Source organism: Emydura macquarii, unplaced genomic scaffold, assembly GCF_026122565.2.
Source record: "Emydura macquarii macquarii isolate MOO-44397 ecotype Brisbane River unplaced genomic scaffold, CSIRO-AGI_Emac_v2 contig_1041, whole genome shotgun sequence".
In the NCBI taxonomy this organism is placed as follows: domain Eukaryota; kingdom Metazoa; phylum Chordata; order Testudines; family Chelidae; genus Emydura; species Emydura macquarii.
In genome coordinates this window covers 2095180-2107857 of record NW_027131178.1, presented here as the reverse complement: position 1 = coordinate 2107857, position 12678 = coordinate 2095180, and the positions used below count along the sequence as shown (strand labels likewise).

The following is a 12678-nucleotide window of genomic DNA, read 5'->3' as shown; positions in this document are numbered from 1 at the left end:
TGCAAAAGAAAGCTTTTGATACGGTCTCCCACAGTATTCTTATCAGCAAGTTAAAGAAGTATGGGCTGGATGAATGAACTATAAAATGGATAGAGAACTGGCTAGAGCATAGGGCTCAACAAGTAGTGATCAATGGCTCCATGTCTAGCTGGCAACCGGTCACAAGCGGAGTGCCCCAGGGGTCGGTCCTGGGGCCGGTTTTGTTCAACATCTTCATCAATGATCTGGAGGATGGGGTAGATTGTACCCTCAGCAAGTTTGCGGATGACACTAAGCTGGGGGGAGTGGTAGATACCCTGGAAGGTAGGGATAGGATACAGAAGGACCTAAACAAACTGGAGGATTGGGCCAAAAGAAATCTAATGAGGTTCAACAAAGAAAAGTGCAGAGTCCTCCACTTAGGAAGGAAGAATCCCATGCACAGCTATAGACTGGGGACTGACGAGCTAGGCAGCAGCTCTGCAGAAAAGGACCTGGGGGTAACAGTGGATAAAAAGCTGGATATGAGTCAGCAGTGTGCCCTGGTTGTCAAGAAGGCTAATAGCATATTGGGCTGCATTAGGAGGGGCATTGCCAGCAGGTCATGGGAAGTGATTATTCCCCTCTATTCGGCAGTGGTGAGGCCGCATTTAGAGTATCGTGTCCAGTTTTGGGCCCCCCACTACAAAAAGGATGTGGACAAGTTGGAGAGAGTCCAGCGGAGGGCAACAAAAATGATTAGGGGGCTGGAGCACAGGACTTATGAGGAGAGGCTAAGGAAACTGGGCTTGTTTAGTCTGCAAAAGAGAAGAATGAGGGGGGATTTGATAGCAGCCTTTAACTACCTGAAAGGGGGTTCCAGGGAGGATGGAGCTAGGCTGTGCTCAGTGGTGGCAGATGACAGAACAAGGAGCAACGGTCTCAAGTTGCAGGGCGGGAGGTCTAGGTTGGAGCTTAGGAAAAAGTTTTTCACTAGGAGGGTGTTGAAGCACTGGAATGGGTTACCTAGGGAGGTGGTGGAATCTCCATCCTTAGAGGTTTTTAAGCTGAGGCTTGACAAAGCCCTGGCTGGGATGATATAGCTGAGGTTGGTCCTGCTTTGAGCAGGGGGTTGGACTAGATGACCTCCTGAGTTCCCTTCCAACTCTAATATTCTATGATTCTAAGAGCTGCTCTACTCTGTTCCTATAAGGCAACTGCAGCTCTCAGATCAGCCCAGGTCCTAGCCCACCCCACCTAACGGACCCACACAGACTCCCTACCACCCACAGAGGTAGTCCCAGGAGACAGCCAGGAACTTGCAATCTGTCTCCCTCTATCCTTTTGCTTTGTCCAGGACCCCTTAACTAACCTGGGCAAACTTCCATTTCATTATGGGTGACTCCAAGCCAAGTCACTGTCCAGGCCCCGCTGCGGTGGGTCCCAGCAGGATTGCCTCCAAAACATCATTCCCCGTATACAAAATTCAGTCAAGCCACAACCTAACGTCCCCAAAGCATCCACAACTGACAAGTAAATGAGGCACTGAACTCCCTGGACTCTCAGCAGAGGCCAGGAGAGGGTTGACCGCATCAACTCTTCTCTATTGCCAGCAGAGGCCAGCAAAGTGTTCTTCAGTCACCTCCTTCCCCTGGTTGATGTCGGACCGCAGCTTCACAGAGTAGTTCCTATTCATCTGTCATATTCTTTCCTCACGTCTTCTTTGACGTCCTTATGTTGACAGCCCGACATTTCCCTGATTCCAAGTCTTTTGTAGGGACCATGCTGTGAGATATCTTGGATAGTACCTTCATTAACTTGTATGCCATCAGATTGTACCAGTTTGTGCGTCTTTACAAATGCCGACACACATTTAGCCGACCCATAGCTTTAGATCTTCACCAACATTTTCTATGTGTCGTTATCAGTCTCTGTGTCTCCTTCTGTGACCTTTCATATAGTTTCAGGTCATCCATGTATAACAAATGGTTAACTGGCTCTTGCTCTTGCTGATACGATATGAACTTCTCATGGAGGATACATGTCACCAGCAGCATCACTACCACAAAGAGCACTGATGATAGCGAATCCCCTTGAAAGATTTCTCTTTTGTTTGGACCTCATCACTGAGAGTCCTTTCCAGGCATAGTCGAGCATTCCAATTAATCATAGATTGCTGCAGAAAGGAAACGATCTTTGGGTGAAACTTGTGTATTTTTAAAGTCTCAAAGCTCCATTTCACTCTTTTGTCAACAATGATCTCCAGTTTTCTTGGGTTGTTTGAACAGTTGCGTATCGGCCTGGAGCTGCCCACCTCCATACAACTCACCCTGCCAGGCCAGAAGCCTGCAATCCTGTTTACCTCTTCTCAGGCTCTATTAACATCATCCCTAGTAATTACAGATCTACCTATAATCTCCATATTGGGTTGAGTTGGCAGGCTTTACCCCACAAGGTGTCAAAAATGTATTTCTAGGCCTCAGATAGGCCTCAGAAAATTCACTGAGGCGGTTCATTCAAGTTATGATGTCAGCCAGTTTTCTTCCTAGATAGGATTTGAAAGGACAGAATTACAGGGTGATTATCAATTAAGATAATTAGTTGTTATCCCACATCATTTCCATAATTCACTGAATAGCTGAGACATCAAATTTGAGCCAGGCTCAGATAGCGTCTCTTTAAGGAAACCCACTATGCTAAAAATAGGAAAAAAGGCTTTTGTCACAGAATCAGCCTCTGTTAGTTAGAGCAACTGCTTTGGGATATCTGGTGGCAAAATCCACTGCCACCAGGAGATATCAATGCTGCAAACACACAGTCAAGGGCTTTCTAGCAAGCCAGGGAAGACTCATTTGCTGATTGATGAGATCATTACTGTAGGATCACAGCAAGGCCTACTGTACCACTGGCAAGGGTCAAGAGCAAATTTGCACAGAATCACAAAGCACGCTGGACCTGGGAGTGATTAAAGAGTCTGACGGCTCCTGGGCATCATCTGTGGTCTGGTCCCGAAGACAGACCACACTAAGGGTTTGTGTTGATTATAGAAAACTCGATGTTCTCACAGTGCCAGATGCTTATCCTATGCCTGGACTGATGAATGCTGGATATCTTAAGCAATGCTAAATATCTCAGCTCTTTTGATTTATTTAAGGGGTGCCGGCAAATTCCTTTACATGATGATGCACAGAAAAAAACAATCTGCTTCTATTGCTGATGTGGGACTGTATGAATTCAAATGTTACCATTTGGGTTAATTAACTTAGGCGGTACTTTTCAGAGGCTGGTCAGCCAGATTTTAGGATTTGGCACGGGCCTATGTCAACATCATAGCAGTATTTAGCAATTCTTGGCCTAGTCACAAGAAACATTTTGAAATGCTCAAAAAGGCAGGCCTAACCATGAAATCCTCCAAAGGTAAAACTGGAGCAGCCGTAGTTTCTTATTTGAGACATTGGTCAAATCTCACCTGATGCCTTAAAAGTTGCAGCTATTGTTAATTGGCCCGTGCCTCAGAGCATGTCTGATTTTAGTCCTTAAACTTCTACTCACTTAAAATGTACCTCTTTGCAATTAACTTGTGTTATTTTTAAGCTAAATCAATTCAGTTTTATGTTTAAACTGAACTGTTTAGGATCTCCAGTCAAAGTAAGCAACTGTTGAATATTTACTTCTTAAAGGGGCTATGAAACTTAACATTCATTTGACTGTTCTGGGACAGGCCAGACATTTTAGAACACATTTTTGATGGGAACTTCGTGGCTGGGGAATTTTGGGGGGAAATTTGTGGCTGAGGCGTGAACTCACCTTACCAACTGTTAAGTATTCTCCCAGTATTCTTATCAACAAGTTAAGGAAGTATGGGTTGGATGAATGGACTATAAAATGGATAGAGAACTGGCTAGAGCATAGGGCTCAATGAGTAGTGATCAATGGCTGCATGTCTAGCTGGCAGCCGATCACAAGCAGAGTGCCCCAGGGGTCGGTCCTGGGGCCGGTTTTGTTCAACATCTTCATCAATGATCTGGAGGATGGGGTGGATTGCACCCTCAGCAAATTTGCAGATGTCACTAAGCTGGGGGGAGTGGTAGATACCCTGGAAGATAGTGATAGGATACAGAAGGACCTAAACAAACGGGAGGATTGGGCCAAAAGAAATCTGATGAGGTTCAACAAGGACAAGTGTAGAGTCCTGCACTTAGGACGGAAGAATCCCATGCACAGCTACAGACTGGGGACTGATGAGCTAGGCAGCAGTTCTGCAGAAAAGGACCTGGGGGTAACAGTGGATAAGAAGCTGGATATGAGTCAGCAGTGTGCCCTGGTTGTCAAGAAGGCTAATAGCATATTGGGCTGCATTAGTGGAAGCATTGCCAGCAGATCGCGGGAAGTGATTATTCCCCTCTATTCGGCATTGGTGAGGCCGCATTTAGAGTATCGTGTCCAGTTTTGGGCCCCCCCCTACAAAAAGGATGTGGAGAAGTTAGAGAGAGTCCAGCAGAGGGCAAGAAAAATGATTAGGGGGCTGGAGCACAGGACTTATGAGGAGAGGCTGAAGGAACTAGGCTTGTTCAGTCTATAGAAGAAAAGAATGAGGGGGGATTTGATAGCAGCCTTTAACTACCTGAAAGGGGGTTCCGGGGAGGATGGAGCTAGGCTGTTCTCAGTGGTGGCAGATGACAGAACAAGGAGTAACGGTCTCAAGTTGCAGTTGGGGAGGTCTAGGTTGGACATTAGAGAAAAGTTTTTCACTAGGAGGGTGGTGAAGCACTGGAATGGGTTACCTAGGGAGGTGGTGGAATCTCCATCTTTAGAGGTTTTTAAGCTGCGGCTTGACAAAACCCTTGCTGGGATTATTTAGCTGAGGTTAGTCCTGCTTTGATAGCAGGGGGTTGGACTAGATGACCTCCTGAGGTCCCTTCTAACTCTATGATTCTATGATTCTAAGTAAGGCTGGTGGAGGCCCATGGAAATCTGTGACACTGCAGGCAAGCTCCAGGATCCAAAGCATTGGACTGGGACTGCCTGGTACGTAGACAGAGTACATGTTTGTTCCTGAGTGTGGGTCTCTCAGTCAGAGATTCATAATGGCAAGACACTGAGAGCCTTACAGGGTAAGAGGTGACACAACCCTTCACTGCTCTAGATTGCACTCCAGAGCGTGACAACCAGACTTCACTCTCTAAAGAAGATTCTCATTTTTTAAAACTCCTTTCTATTAACATTCTACAAAGTTAAACAACAACTAACCAATCAAATAAAAAATTATATAAATTCAGCTAGGATGTTAAAAAAAAAAAAAGCTAATTGAATATTAGAGCTGCTATAAATATGATAAAAATATTTCATTGAAATGTCCATCAAAGTTTAAAAAAAACTGTAGAAAGTGGAATGTCCACTGGGACCTGTCCCTGCTGCAACATTAATTTGAGTATGCTGGGAATTCTGTATAGTTTATGATACATCCAGCATTTCACAAGAAGAAGAGGAATAGGAAGGGCTGCAGATTTCCAAAGTTAACTTACTGTAGGAACCTTCATGTTTAAACCAGTAAAAAGAAATTCTGATCAATATTAATTTTAAAGTCCCCAAGATTTGCAATTGCCCTGGACTTTTAAAAGGAGAAATACAAAGGCTCAGCATATGCACTAAGCAGCCTTATGGTGTGAAGAAAACATAAATCCTAAAAGCGGACTGGTACTTATAGAATTGCACTGGAGAGTGAGCGCATCTGATGATATACATATGTCACCCGCTGGTCACTGTGTATTATGCCTCCCCCTCTGTAGAGGTTGTGAGTCTGTTCTGGCCTATAGGTAGAGGCCGGATCTTTTGATCAAGATGCAGACACTTGTACTTCCAGCTTCCAAGGGGTCTGGTTCAAAACACACAGTGATGGCCAAGAAGGCACAGCGATCATCGCACATGCGTGTTTGACAACACCTCCATCCTAACTTGGTCAGTGCCTCAGTTTCTCCTGTTGGCTGGGTGATTTAGTGTCATCTGAACCAAAACCTCCTCCATTTGGGGAAAACAATAGTTAACAAAAAAAAAAAAAAAAACTTTCTGGGATAAAGGTGCTTCTGCAGAAGCTGATTGGGTATTTCTTCCGTTCAGTTGTTTTAATGTACAACAGTTTTCATAGATTCCTAGGCCAGAAAGGACCGTTGTGATCATTGTGTCTGACCTCCTGTAGAACACGGGCCATAGAATTTCCCCAAAATAATTTATAAACTATATATTTTAGAAAAAATACAATCTTGGTGTACAAATTGTCAGTGATGAATCCAGCATAACATTTGGTATATTTTTACAAGCGTTAATTACCCTCACTATTAAAAAATTACACCTTATTTCCAGTCTGAATTTGTCTAGCTTAAACTTCCAGTCTTTGGAACATATAACATATATTGTTTTGCTAGATTGAAGATTGTTATTGTTAAAGATTTGTTCCCCATGTAATTACTTCTAGACTGTAATCAGGTCCCCTTTAACCTTAAGACCTCAGCCCTTTCAAAGTGGCCTAGCCTGATTTCCTCTGTTCTCCTCAATATGGACTTGTTTGGGGGAATCTCTCAGAGCTCCTGGGGTCCCACATGCACAATTAAAACTTTGGAGGATTTCTGCTGTCACTTCCATTCCTGCAAGAGAACCTGCTGCACATGGCCATTTCTGGAAGCTCTTGTACACGAGAAGAGGATCGGGCCGGGGGAACAGTTTCAGAGCAGAGGGGAACAGAAGGAAGACTGATGTGCTGTGAAGTACCAACATGGGCAATACACTCCACACAGTCTAACTGTGACTGGACCCAATTCCTCTGACAATAACATAAACCAAATAGATTTGTAAAAGGTATATGGAACAGGAAAGGATTTACTCACAGGCACCATGAAATATACAAATATATACATTCCCTGGTGTAGGGAACCCCTGGGTGAATTTGATATATGATAAGGGCCTTCTTTTTTATTTGTTTACATTTATATAAAGAAAAAATAAAGCGATTTTAATGGCAAAGAAACAGCAAAACAGCCGCTGTGCGCCAATGAAAACACTCACACATCTGTTTCAGCAATACACCCCCACAGCCAGTTACTTTTATTAGAAGGAGACAAACAAGTCATTCTGCATGCTACAAAGACTCCCCTGTGGATTTTCTCCAGATCCCAAGATTCTTTGCAGCCCAGATGAAAAGGATGCGATGATTTTAGAAGCAAAGCGTCGTCTCCCAGATTCCCAGAGATCCTTCACACACAAATCTGCTGCCATCGCTCACTTTTAATAAAGCAAAAAGGAAAGTAACATTCAGATTCTGTGTTTATTTCCATTAAAACAAGGACATTGTTAGATTTACTTTCAAGTCAAAGGCAGAGTAGAAATTTCCCTTTCACTGAATGGTGAGTGCAGATATTCCTAGTTAACTCCGGAGCAGGGGATTCCTTTTTCCTATGACAACATTCTGCTACAGAGAATTAATGAAGATAGTCAGCGATCGCTAATCATCTGGGCTGGCTACCTATTTGGATTACCATGTATATACTCTCAACTTCTGAACAAGGTTTTCCTCTCCCTTTGCCCCTTCCTCTCAAGTCAAAAAGGCAGATTCTCTTTCTCTCTATATATATATCTTTTTTAATCCTTCCTATTAACTTTCTACACATTTCAAGAACAACCACAAAAAATAAATTCAGTGGGAAATTAAAAAATAAAAGAATCAGAGCTAATTAAATATTGGAGCTGCTGTAAATCTGATACAAGTTTTCATTGAAATGTTAATCAAACTTAAAATAAATAAATAAAAATATCGAAATTTGACATGCCATTTAGGGCATTTAATTAAAATTGTGAAATTTAAAATTATTGACTAACATTGTGACATATAAAAAATAAAACAAAAAAAATATATATAGTGTAGAACAATATGGGACATCCATGCACAGCTTTTCTATCAAACACCCTTATGTCCATAGCAACAATTCAAACAACAAATACTTAAATTGCATGATCAGTGTCTCATTCTTGAAGAATGCTTGGAAATTCCTGTTCTGCCTCCCAGGTCTTGTAAGCCTAAAGCCTGATGCTATGCTAGAGGCACTTCCATGCTAGAGCCTTTCCTGGTGCATGTTCAGAGAACCATCTCGGAGAGCAGCACTGCAGTTGCTACCATGGAGCTTCCAGCTTCACATCCCCCGCCCTCAAGTTTCCTCTCTGGTGTTTTAGTAGCTGGGAAAGTCTTTTCCCCTACCAACTGCTTCTCTGGGACCTGTTCCTGCTACATCAATAATTTGAGCATGCTGGGCTTCCTGTATCATTTATGGTACATCCAGCAAATAACAAGAATAGGGAAAGGAAGAGCGGCAGATTTGCAGTGCACCTAAGTTCACTTTAGTGTAGGAACCTTCATGTTTAACCTGTAGTTTAAACAGCTGTTTAATGTACTAATGCAATACACTTCAGTTTTCCAAGATTCATATATTCCAAGGCCGAAAGGGGACCACTGTGATCATCTTATCTGACCTCCTGTATAATGCAGACCATAGAGCTTCCCCAAAATCATTTCTAGAGGATTTTCTTTTTTAGTAAACCATCCACTCTTGATTTAAAAAATTGTCAGTGACAGAGAAAGCAGCAGAATCCTTGGTACATTTTTCAAGTGGTTAATTACCATCACCGTTAATAACTTCAGCCTTACTTCTAGTCTGAATTTTCTACCTTCACCTTCCAGCCACTGCAGCATGTTCTACCTTTGTCTGCTAGATTGAAGAGCCTCTTATTAAATATTTATTCTCAATTAGATACTAATAGACTATAATCAAGTTATCCCTTAACATTCTCTTTGTTAGACTAAGTAGAGCTCCTTGTGTTTATCACTACAAGGCAGGTTTTCTAATCCTTTAATCATTCCTGTGGCTCTTCTCTGAACCCTCTCCAATTTAGCAACATCCTTCTTGAATTGAGGGCACCAGAATAGGACACAGCACTCCAGCAGCAGATGCTCTGCCAAATACAGAGGTAAAATAACGTCTCTACTCCTACTCGAAATTCCCCTGATTTACACAAAACTGTTGCATTAGCCCTTTCACATGGGAAACTAATGTTCAGTGGATTATTCACCAGGACCCTCAAATGTTTTTTGGAGTCACTGCTTCACAGGACAGACTCTCCATCCTGTAAGTATGGCCTACATTCCTAGATGGATACATTTATGTTTAGCTGTGTTAAAAATGTATATTGTTTTCTTCAGCTCAGCTTACCAAATGATCCAGATCACTTTGTATCAGCATCCTGTCCTCTTCAATAGTCATCTTCATTCCCCCAAAAGTTGAATGTCTACAAATTGATCATTTAGAATTTTCTGTTTTATTCCATGTCATTAATAAAAATGTTTAAAAGCGCAGGGCTAAGAACTAATCACTGCAGGGGACCCCACTAGAAACACACCTGCTTCATGATGATTCCCCGTTTACAAATGCACATTGAGATTGATCAGTTAAACATGTTTGAATCCATTTCATTTGTGCCATGTTAATATTATACCCTTCTAATTTTTTAATCAACAGGTACTACCGATTCCCTTCAGACTGAGGACAAGCAGGGCTTTCATATCTAGAAAGCTTTGCTAGAAGCCGACAGTTACCATGATTGCTTGACTACAGAGGCCCAGAAATCTTCTGTTTTGGTCACTGACCGTGTCCCGAGAGTGAGAGGAACTTGTGTCAAACACATTAAAAACCAGATACGGCTGAAAGAATTTTCCTCAAACACTCCAAAAAAAAAAAATTCTGATACTGGCTGTAGATCGAGCATGGATGATTTTCCTAAAGGGAAGACTGTTCCAAAAAGAGACAAGCATGTGAAAACATGGAGTTATTATGGAAAAAGATTGGCAGTTAACCTTATTCTGAGTGAAACCAAGCAAACAGTTTGCTTGAAACTGTCCTCAGCTAATTACTGAGAATAGGATCCTTCAGTCAGTGAGTGGGAAAATGACATATACAAATCCTGAAAGATTGAAAAATATAAACCTGAGTCAGAAGCCAATGCATAGCTAGTTATTCTATTTGGTCTGTGAAAGCTTCAAATGTTTTATATTGGGATGTGGCAAACCCTCACAGCTGATACAAATAAGACACATCCCCCATGCTCTTTCTGGGACACTCTGTTTTTGTTCTTTCCTGTTTTTTTTCTCTCTTCCAAAATGAAACAATAATGTGGTCCTAGGGGGCGAGTCTGCCTGCAGCCCATGTCCATATTATGATGCTCCAGTGACACACTGGGGCCATAAAATAGGTTGGAGGAGAGTTACCCCAAAGTATGAGCAAGACATGGCTGACATGTCCCATGGGTGAGAGGAACTTGTGTCAAACACATTCAACACCAGATATGGTTGAATGCATGACATAACTGGCCCTATACTGCCCTCCTTGCAAAGGCTGTCTTGGGGTGGTGCTGGAGATGGTGCTTTGTGTTCTCAGTTCTCAGAAGGGCAACCTCTACAGCAGTGAGAACCATGATGCTAGCACAGGCTGCGGACTGGCCATGGGCTGCAGGGTAAGGCATCTGTGAGCAAGAGAAGTCAACAGCGGTCGAGCCAGCCCCCAGACAGTCCAGAATCAGGGGAGCCAAGGAGCCTCTTTCGACCCCTGCCTCTGGGCTGTGCCTTGTGTGCAAAGCCTCCAAGAGCATTAAACCACAGCTGGGATATATAAAGGAGAGAAACAAATATTTCTGTTCACACAGTAAAGTCTCCCTTGTAGAATCCTGAACTTACCTTTCCTTTACAGCAAGGGAAAAACCTAACACAGTTTCCAAGGCTAGAAGTACCGGGAGGACAGCGGCGAAAGAAGCATCCCCCTCCACGAGCTAAACATTTCACAGAGTCAACGACATTACGGTCAGAGTCTGCACAAAAAAACCCAAAAGAAAACAAAAAAGAGTTGTGATGTTCATTCACACACAAGGATAAAAGAATTGTGATTGCAGCATGACGGGCATTTCTCATTTCATGACTTTTTCCATTCACTGAGACCTGGACAAATCAGCCCAATTATCCTCCTCGACTCCATTTTACTAGATCTTTCATAGTACTTAAGTGGCTGTAGTTCTCTGCACATTCAATGGTCGCCCCTAAGAAGGGAACAGAGTGAATTCAATATGCAGATGGGCTGGCTTCCTTGCTGCACATTGCAGAACCTTAAAACGGAGCCCCCCGCCCCCACTGGTAAGGGATAGGAAAGCAGGTAACCGCCTGCATTGCCACCTTCCCTTAGTGCTTGCTGCTGTGGTTTTGACTCTTTCTGACTCCTAATAGTGATGTACCAGGCAGTATCACAAATGCTAATTGGCTGAGCAAGGTTGAACCAGCTCAGCACTGGGTTGGGTGGCTGTGACATTTAGAAACAGAAGGGTTTGAACAAGTCCCTTCAAATGTGAATTCCTCACTTCTGTGAGACTCAGCCCAAACATTCTTGAGAAGATTCGCACTCATTTTCTTCTTGACCAATTGCTAGGTTAAGACGTGCCAGACAAGCATGTGCTGGTGAGAATATCACCCAAATGTCAATCGCCTCAGCCTCTGGGATATTTAGATTAGTATATTTGAAACTGGATTTTAGCTGTGATTTCATGAAGTATTTACTCCCCAAGGACATCAGCCCAAGAGCTAAATGGTACTGTTTCATTGCTTCTTTGTGATCCAACTATCTGAGTTTTCTCTCGTGTCTTAAACATGAATGTAAATTCTTTGGTGCAGGGAGCGTGTCTCTCTTGATCATTAGCATAGAGCCTGTCATAATGGGATACCATTCCATGACTGGGGCTCCTAGGTGGTAACTCACTAAATAAATGAATAAATAATACAGATGCATTGTCATTTCTGCAGACCCTGTTTCAACCCACCACAAAGGCATTGCCAGTATGGAAGCCAAGCACAAAAAATATGACTGATTATGTCTGGGGGACACTGTAGCTAAGACATTGAGACAATGATCTGCCATATTAAAGATTGGGGTTTTAGTCCCAGACTGTGTACTTTCCCACTGGGGTGTAAAACATCAATGAACAGTAAAGGGATATGGAAGCTCCTAATAATTAACACTAGTGAGCGGAAGAAATTGGAATCTAATTCATGGTCTCCTGATTCCCTACCTGGTTCCTCATCCCCTAGAACAGCGGTCCTCAACCTTCTGTCCCCCGAGTACCACTCGGGCCAGGTACAGTCGGGTCAAGTACCACTTGACCCGACTGTACCCGAGCCGAGTACCACTCGGGAAAAAAGGGAGGGGACTTGCGGCGGGGTTTCGCGGCGGCGGCGGCGGGAGAGATTCCCGGCGCGGCTTCCCGGCGGCAGGGAGAGACGGGCGGCGGGGTTCCGTGGCGGAAACATTACCTGCCGCCGAAACCCTTCCGCCCGTTCCCCTTCTTCACCACCAAAGCTTCGCAGGGGTGGGAGGGAGGGCCCATGCGACGGCGGCGCGCGTACCACCCAGCCCTGGGCTAAGTACCACCGGTGGTACGTGTACCACCGGTTGAGAACCGCTGCCCTAGAACAAACTATATTTTCATGGGGCTAGGCAAAAGGAAGAGGAGACATCTTGAGTGTGAAGCACACAGATGTTCAGTTCTGTTTGGTCTCAGGGTACCTTGGTGGTGGGAGGGAATGAAAGCGGACGATTGTGGGAGGCACCCGAACTGACGGAGGGGTGGCTGGGCTAAATTTGA

The 12678-nt window shown here is 43.6% G+C and overlaps 1 long non-coding RNA gene across 1 annotated transcript; it reads right to left on the bottom strand.

The window, feature by feature from the left end:
* Nucleotides 1-7061: 7061 nt before the first annotated feature.
* LOC137150923 (uncharacterized) lies at nt 7062-10861 on the bottom strand. The gene is made up of 3 exons (XR_010919118.1): nt 10730-10861; nt 9213-9288; nt 7062-7233 (listed from the first exon to the last, which is right to left on the bottom strand). It is a non-coding gene; the product is annotated as an uncharacterized lncRNA (long non-coding RNA).
* Between the last annotated feature and the right edge of the window lie 1817 nt (nt 10862-12678).